We start from the raw sequence: 8,411 nt of genomic DNA on the forward strand, positions 1-8,411 counted from the left end.
AAGAGGGCTCCTTTGGTAAAGTTTGACCTGCATCAGCTATTCTTTCCTTGATGGTGCCATTATCCTATAGCATTTAAGTACTTGGTAAAGTAACAGACAGTGCTTAAGTACATATATCTTGGAAAGAAATTCTTGGTTTCAGGTATGTATCCCAAGTGAGCAAAAAAGGGAGTGAAAATTAAATATTACTTACTGTGGCGGTAAATGATTGCTGTGTTTGATTTACATAAAGCAATAGCAGCTCTTATAAAGTATGTTTAGTCTCAGGGCTATTTTTTGATTTGTTCTAAAATACAATTTCCTGGAATTCAGAGTCTGAGAATGTTGAAAAACACTGAGACTGAGTTTTTTGGGAAGAAGGAAACAAAGTCATATCCATTAACCTTTCCTCTGCCTCAGGCCAAATGTCTTGTTGCTTATTAAGAGAATTCAGTGGTAGCACATTAAGTCCTTGCTGAAGTATTATCTGTTCTCTCTCCCTAACATCTCTAAAATGCTGATTGATGTCTTCGCAGAAACTCAGTGCCAGTGATGTCCATATTTCTTTGCTAAATGTTTCCTTGCTGAGTACTTGACACCTTCTCCATCAAGCTGAGAGGGCAAAGGAGGAAGCATAGGAAGTGACCAGAGACTTGCAGTTACAGAGATCATTCCTGCAGGGTGATTTCATGGGTGTCTTGATTTCTGTTTGACTTACTGTGTGCATGCAAACAGGTCTGCCGCTTTAATTTGTGTGCTTGGAGACAGAGCTGGTATTTTTGAGAACCTTTTATTATTTTTTTTTTCCCATGTACAGACTTGCAGAGCTGATCTCTTCCAGAACTGATGCACACTTTACATGCATCTCCAGAGCAAAGCTTATGTGTTGTTCTTACTTGTCCTCATTAGATTAACATAATCTACAAAAAGGAAATAAAAGCACCCAAACACTTGAGAACATCAGGACTTGTGCTTTCTCCATATAATTCCATAGTTCTGGTGTGTGCCCTTCATCAGATGACTTAGACCCGAGCCAGGTTGATATATGTTAAACCAAAAATGTTTGTTGTTAGGAAAGGCAATAGAAGGTAAGTCCTTCATAACCTAGGGAGGTGAAAAGCACTGGGGAACAATTGGTTTTACTGTGATCAAAGAGTTCTTTTTAGAATTGTTTTTCTGATTATGGGTATACAGGAAAACAAAGTTACCAATCACTGCCAGATGTACCTGTGTATTTTCTTGATATGAGTTTGTGAGCATTCAGCATCTCTGAAAATCAGTTCCACTCTTAGTGTTCTGTTTATGCAAAGAATTACTTAGACACATTATTTGGAAACTGTTACTTTGCACATCAAGTGGGGGAGAATGTTAACTACTCACCAGTGTTCTGTGAAACTCCAGTCCTGTACCCCAGCTGAACTGCAGCAGTCTCTTTCTGAATGCTCCAAATGGAAATGGAGTCCCGGTACTGCTTGCTTGGTTTCATTGCATGTTGTCAGTAAATGCTTAAGGTATGGTCTTTGTTTAATAGTTCTTCATTGGGATTTGTATTTGACTACAGAGACTTCTGTAGTGTTAACAGATCTATCTGAATAGCAGAAGAGGACTTGGCCTGATAACACTGCAAATTAACATTTATTACACAAACTTTTGGAGCAACTCTCTTTGGAAAAATCTACTAAGCTAAAAAAAGAAAACAACCCCCATAATACATCCTAATTGTCAATGTACTGATAGTTAAGAACATAGCTTGGCTTCATTCTAAGTTATTTCTTCTATTAAAATGTGCAATTTTTGAGGGTAGCAGTCAAGGGATGTTCAAAACTGCCATTAGATTTGCCTTTGTATGAAATTGGCTGACATGTTTTCCTCTGTTACACTGTGATAACTTGTGGAGATGTTCTTGCTTATGTTGTACTGATAGGTTACTTGTTGCATGTAAAGCAATTTTTGTAAGCAAGAGGAATTCCAGGGATGTTCTGTAAAAAAGGGCCTATTCTGAGGTGATGTACACTGTTGTAAAACTGGAGCAGCTCAACTAATTTCAATGGAATTCTTGATTTACACTAGTCTTTTTGCTATGTGTAGTTATGCCAGTACAATTTTGCACAATGTTATTTGAATATTGCGTTCAGAGTTGTGAACTGTTTCTACTGAAAACAGTGAAAATTTTACAAACTGCAATAGCGGAATGTTTTTGGCCTTTTTTTTTTGTTTTTGCCTAAAATAAAAAGTTGTCACTTGAAGTTATGGGCTAATCTTGGATTTATTTTTAGTAGCAAGGGGTTTTTGTGTTTGCACAGTCTGGAGATTTGCCTGAGCGTTTGCCCTGAGGGTAGTGGGCATTTACTACAAATAAAATAAGCACTTTTTAAACCCTTTTGGAAAAAAATAATCAGAAGGGAAGTATTTGTTTAATTCATACCCTCGTTCCTGCAGTGCATCCTGGAGAACAGTTCTGAAAATTCTGCCTTTCCCTGTCTTCATCTTCAGTAAGTTTGGTCAGTTCCTGAGGACACTACAATTCCACATTAGGGGAAGGTGCCTAAAGTCCTGGATTTTGGAAACAGAAGGATTCAGCATGTGTTCTCCTTGGAGTGAAGGTACGAGAGCAGGACTGAGGAAAAGCCCTGGATTCCTGCTGGTAGGTTCCTTCTGCTGTTCAGTAGAATGCAATTGCTGAAGCCTACCTGAGGAGGCGCTTAGGCTGATTGTTGAAATAGTCTCATGTCCTACACCTGTCTGTTTACTCAAAACAAGCATCTTTCTTCATGAGCAGAATTTGGAGCCAAAGCTTCTGTAAACTAGAGGTGGTAAACTAGATAAATTATTTGGTTGGAGGTTTTTTGCTAGGTCTTATATTAAATTTTGGTCTAATTTGCGTAAAAGGCTTGGAGCAATTCCCCTTCTGGAAAATCATTGTCAGCTAGATTTCATTTCAGAATGGAGAGGCAGATTTCTTGGAATCTTGAAGAATTGAAGGATTACTAGTGTGTGTCCCTCCAGGCCGAGCTAGCTTGTGATTTTCCAGTGGTGAAAAAGTTTGGGACAATAAATATGACATCAACATCAAGTTCCCAATATTGTGCATTTCACAACCAGAGACCATGGGTCAATTTGCATCCAAGTAGGAAAACTGCTTGGCTGAAATTAAAAGAGTAATTCACAGTCAATGAAATCTGGAGCATTTGGTACTTTCTCAGATTTTAGTCTTTTTCATCTGTTCAGTTGTCTGTGGATGTTTGCCTGTTTCCAGATGAACAGGATCTGATTCTTTATTAAATAGTCTATGACCTCATTCTCCATCAAACTATTTCTTCACCACTGATTACAAATCTAGTATTTCTGGTTTTGTGCATGTAAGAATGATTTTACTGTAAATATGTCTGGTGTTCAAAATACCTTCGCACCTTGCATTACATATAGAAAAACTGTCAGACATTAGGATGCTGATGAAGATCATCTGTGAAGACAGAAAGAATGGAAAGAGCATCTCTTTGGTGAGCAGTGACCATCTTCCAGTTCTTGATTTGCTGTTTGCATTATAAGCACTTATGTTCCTCAGTTAAATAGCTGCTCTTTTTTTTTTTTTCTTCAGATTGTAAGATAATCAGGCAGGAGACTGCTAGGAAGATTTCTCAGGTATCTCAGTTTCTTCTTGAGGTTATATCTGACTGCATAGCAAATTACTATAGAAGTTGTAAGCCAAAGCTTCTTGTGTTTTATCATATTCGCTTGCTGTCCTTTTCCTGGCTCTCCACTCAGCATTTGGAAATGTACGATAGTCATCCCACCCAGACTTCCAAACTTTAGAAATGCTGCTGTCTAACACTATTTCATCTGTACACAGCATTTACAGAAGCACTGTTCATTGCCAGACATGTCCTGGTTAAGTGCTCTGTAGTGCAGACATGAGTTAGAATAGGATGGAGGAGATAATTTAGGTGAAGGTCTCCCACACTTGAAATTGGCTGGATTCATCACCGCTGCATGTGCTTTTTTCCAAGTCTTACTCCTGCCAAACAAGCCTGATTCATCTCCTCCTGCACTGTCTGTTTACAGAACTCTTGTTTCACGTAACCTGGGCTGTGGCCCTGTCACTGATGCTTGTGTTGACGTAGGAGCAGGTCTGTGGTCAATAGCAATTTCACACTGTGGTGACATTGCTTGTAGTAAAGAAAAGATTCAGTAGTAAGTTAAAATCTCATTACTGCAAGCAAAGTAGAACACTGTTCATTAATTCCTACACTTATGAGCATGGGGATGTAACTGCTGTGATTAAGCTGTTGATTAGAAAACTGTTTGCACAGTTTGTTGTGGATGCCTTCTCCAACTACAGATGTGTAGCTGACCACTGTAAACATTAATTTCACTGTTGGTGGAAATGGCTGTTAGGGAGGTTTCTCTGTTTTCTCCCAGTGGGGGTTCACTTCAAGTAACTGAACAGTGAAACTGCCATAATTAATCTGGCTCTGTGTGTCAGGCAGGCAGCAGGTAAGAGAGTGTTCTCTTTGCCCTTCATCTTTCCAAATCTCTGAAGTTAATTACAAGTTAGAACTTGACCTACAACATCTTGTACTGGACAAATTAACTAAGAAGGTACATCCTGGCCTAGCCTAGCCCAAATCTTTTGTGTGGCTTTTGCAAGATTTTAGTAATTTCTGAAAAATATTTTTCTATATACAGGATTCATGAAAGTGCTGCTTAGCTGCAAGATGTAGTCAGGTGCTATGTAGAATAGATGAAGGGCTACAGCAGAATTTGGTTTATGGTTTGCAGTTTTGCAAAATTACCTATATTTGCTGTAATGAATACAGTTAACATCAGCTGGGACACCACAAACTAGGCTGAGCAGTCAGATAATTATGAGTTACTTCTCTCTTGAGATGAAGTTTTTGTTTTCTATTTCCTGTTTAAGTAGAGCAATTTGGTCTAGGGTTGTTCTGGGGGTTTTTTTTAGACATTCTCAACCATTTGTGAATTGTAGATACTTAATTCCTCATTAAGAGGTTGTTCTGTAGCATGTTTCTGCAATTTCAATGGAAAAATTTCCTTTCCTCACACAAAAAATGACCTTTTTGTAATGATTTTTTGATTCAAGTTCTAAGCCATGTCTTTAGCCCATAAAGTTATCTTCAGTTTTCAGGGAGATGTTTGCCAAGTTCGAAAAATTTCTTGCAGTAGGACTGCAGGGAGCTGGTTTTGCTCCAAGAGTAGGATGGATGGCAGCATTCTCCTGCAGGTGTGTGACAGCTGCCATCCCAAATCACCAAATCCATCCACATAGGAAGGCAAACCCAAGGGAAGCAGCAGGTCCCGGAGCTCAGGAGTCAGAGGTTGATTCTGATCTTACGCTGGGATCTCTGGGCAGCATCACAGGCAGCCACTTAAGGAGCATCATTTCACAAATGTGTGTTCAGTTACATGGCTTGTTTAAAGCTGTATTGCCTACATATCTGTTATTTTCTTCCACAGCACTTCCAGTGGCTCCATATATCTCTTTTTAGAGCCACAACCCCAGTCAAAACAGCTTTTAAAACCCACTGCTGTGCAGTCAGAAATGACAGGATCAGGAAGGCAAGAGCAGCATAAACTAAAAAAAAAAAATCTTCAAACTCTGTCTTGCAGTGTGATTATCCATGGTCTTGGCCTTACTGGAACCCATAGAGAGTTGATGCTGGTTTTGGTGCTGCAAGAAGTTAATTGCAAGTTAAGGCAGAGACATTTCATGGGCAAATTCATGAAAGGGCTGCATCCTGGCCTAGTCTGCATGGGTGTTTCATGTGTTTCTTTGGCAATATCAAGATTTCAACCGTGCCTCGTTTTTGGCATACTGCATCTCTATTCTAACTGCAGGAGAAACAATGCAGAATTTGTGCTCAGTCTCACCTTTGTTGCCAAGGAAGGTCCCGTGAAACTGCAGACAGCAGAACAATTCCAAAGCTTTTAGTGTCCAGAGGAGCTGTGGATGCCCCATGCCTGGAAGTCAAATTGGATGGGGCTTTGAGCAGCCTTGTCTCATGGAAAGTGTCCCTGCCCACTGCAGGGGGGTTGGAACAAGATGATCTTTAAGATCCCTTCCAACCAAAGCTGTTACATGATTCTATGAAAAACCAAGGTTCATGGCTTTCTCAGGGTTGGGAAATTTTACCATCATCACACCCACTTTTATGTCCCAAATACAGTTTTGCTGTCTCAGGTGTGAGTCGTAAGCATGCAATTTCCTTGAAGATAGAACAATTAAAAAGAATCCTTGGTATGCCCTGGAGTATTTTCCTGGAACTACTATTTGCCTCGTAACCCCAGGGATTTTATTTTTAGATGGCCATGGGATAAAAAATAATTAGCTAGATCTAGTTCCCCCCCTTTTTATCCTCTTTGATGCATCACAAATCAAATCTTACGTGCATTGAACCATACCAGCTTAATAGGCTTTCAAACAGCTCCAAAATGTCACAAACCCAAGGTGTTAGAGACAGATTTTTCTCTTAAAACTCATAGTAGGATCCTTTTAATGCTGTTGTTCTTGGAACTTAAATGTTCACCATCACACCAGGTGAGGGTACGTGTCTGTAGCAGGATATTAAACCCTTTTGTAGCAGTGAAATGAAATGAGTCTGTTTTAAAGACCACTGTAATAAAATACTGTCAATATCTGCCCACAGGATAACTATTTAAACATTAAGCAGTTCACTGAATATCCAGTGGCATCTGGATTTGAAAGGAGATCCAGATCTGCAAAATTACTGAACTATGTTAATTCAGTTATGATACTATTCTAGACAGCTAGAAGAAAAGATAAGATAATGTTTGTTGTTAAATACAATAAGACATTTTAAATAATAAAATATTTTAATTGACCTCAGGATAGATCTGTAGACAAAAAAAAAGTAACTTAAGTATGTTCTTGTCTCAACAAACTAAAAGCGCTGGCCTAACTTGAATTAATTGGTCCATGCAATTAAGTGGTAGACTGAGTACTTCACACACTGAATGCAACTCAAACCATGTTTTGGACCACCTAGAATTGAGATCCTAATCAAGTACAAACTTGGTGTTTCTTCCAAAAAGTATTTCATAATCCAATAGAATGCAATCTGCTTGAACGTTTTCTCCTTCCTTCAGCCTGAGTTCCATTACTGAGACTGGGTGCAGCCAGTGTCAGATGCTGTTTGATAAGAGTGTTTATATTACTATTTTTTCCCCTTCTCTTACTGGAACATTTTCTGGCAGTAGTGGGCTTAGAGCATGCAAAGTAAAGAACAAATTCTCTCCCTGCACCAGGAGTGTGGTACTGCTGGCCAACATTGTAGTGTAGTGCTTGCACTGGGAAGTGCCAAATGTGGCTGACCTCTCAAAGAGAGAAAAATGAGTTTGTGGGAGCCTAAAAGATCCATAGGACAAGAGGTCATATGTTGTTTCATTTTCCTATTGCAAATTCAGATGTTATCACTTTTGCTAAAAACTTTTTGGGAAGTAGTGGATTGGATGTCAACTACAGGATTAAGATGCTGTAAAATATGAGGTATTGGATTCAGTACAAGGCACAGGCTACCCTGTGGTGACTCAGTTATTATAAATTAGTACTTATTCTAGTTGCTTGAATTTTGAGCAGCTTAAGGAAATAATGCTCCAGTAGATATTATTAACTGCATCAGCTGTTACTCCTTTCTGAATTTATTGTAGTGCTGAACACTACATACTTTACATTATAAAACATGCTTTACAAGACCTGATTATTGTAAGAATTAGAGATGGTGGTTCTTACCTTTTTGGGGGGGCTGAATTACTGATACAGATTTGAGGAACACTAGAACTGTATTTATTGCATACAAGACAATTGCACCTGAATTCTAAAAATGAAAGATTTTTTTGTGGATTTACTGGAAAGTCTACAAGAATTCATTTTAATCTGCTCAGTTCAAGTCTATTTCTGATTCTTATTTTCTTTGTCTGGCAAAAGCAACTTAGCTGAGTATTTTAAAATATACATTTTAAGAGTCTACATTCAAACTATGAAATTCTAAATCCAATGCTTAATGTATTTTTTTCTGGCTGATCAATGCTGAAAGAATCAGGACTTAGTAAGGGATCCAGATTCCCAGAATATTGATGTGATATATTGAGAATTGACTAATTGTTTTCTTTCAATTTTCTAGTTGCCAAAACATAACAGAATTTTACTTCCTTCAGTTTTCTAGTTGTCTTCTCTCTTGCAAAACTTAGCCATGTGTAAAGTAGGACAGTGGGATGTAATGTCTTTATGTGTAAACTTATCCAGATAACTATCATAACCTACTTTCAAGATGAAAACTTAATTTCTATAAGTAGTGAAGTTTTCATTTGGTTGCTGTAGATTTCAACTGGCATTTCTTAAATGAGTGCATGTTCTCATTTGAAAGTCCAGGGTCTGCAGAAATTTTTTCATGCTT

Source organism: Ammospiza caudacuta, chromosome 8, assembly GCF_027887145.1.
Source record: "Ammospiza caudacuta isolate bAmmCau1 chromosome 8, bAmmCau1.pri, whole genome shotgun sequence".
NCBI lineage: Eukaryota > Metazoa > Chordata > Aves > Passeriformes > Passerellidae > Ammospiza > Ammospiza caudacuta.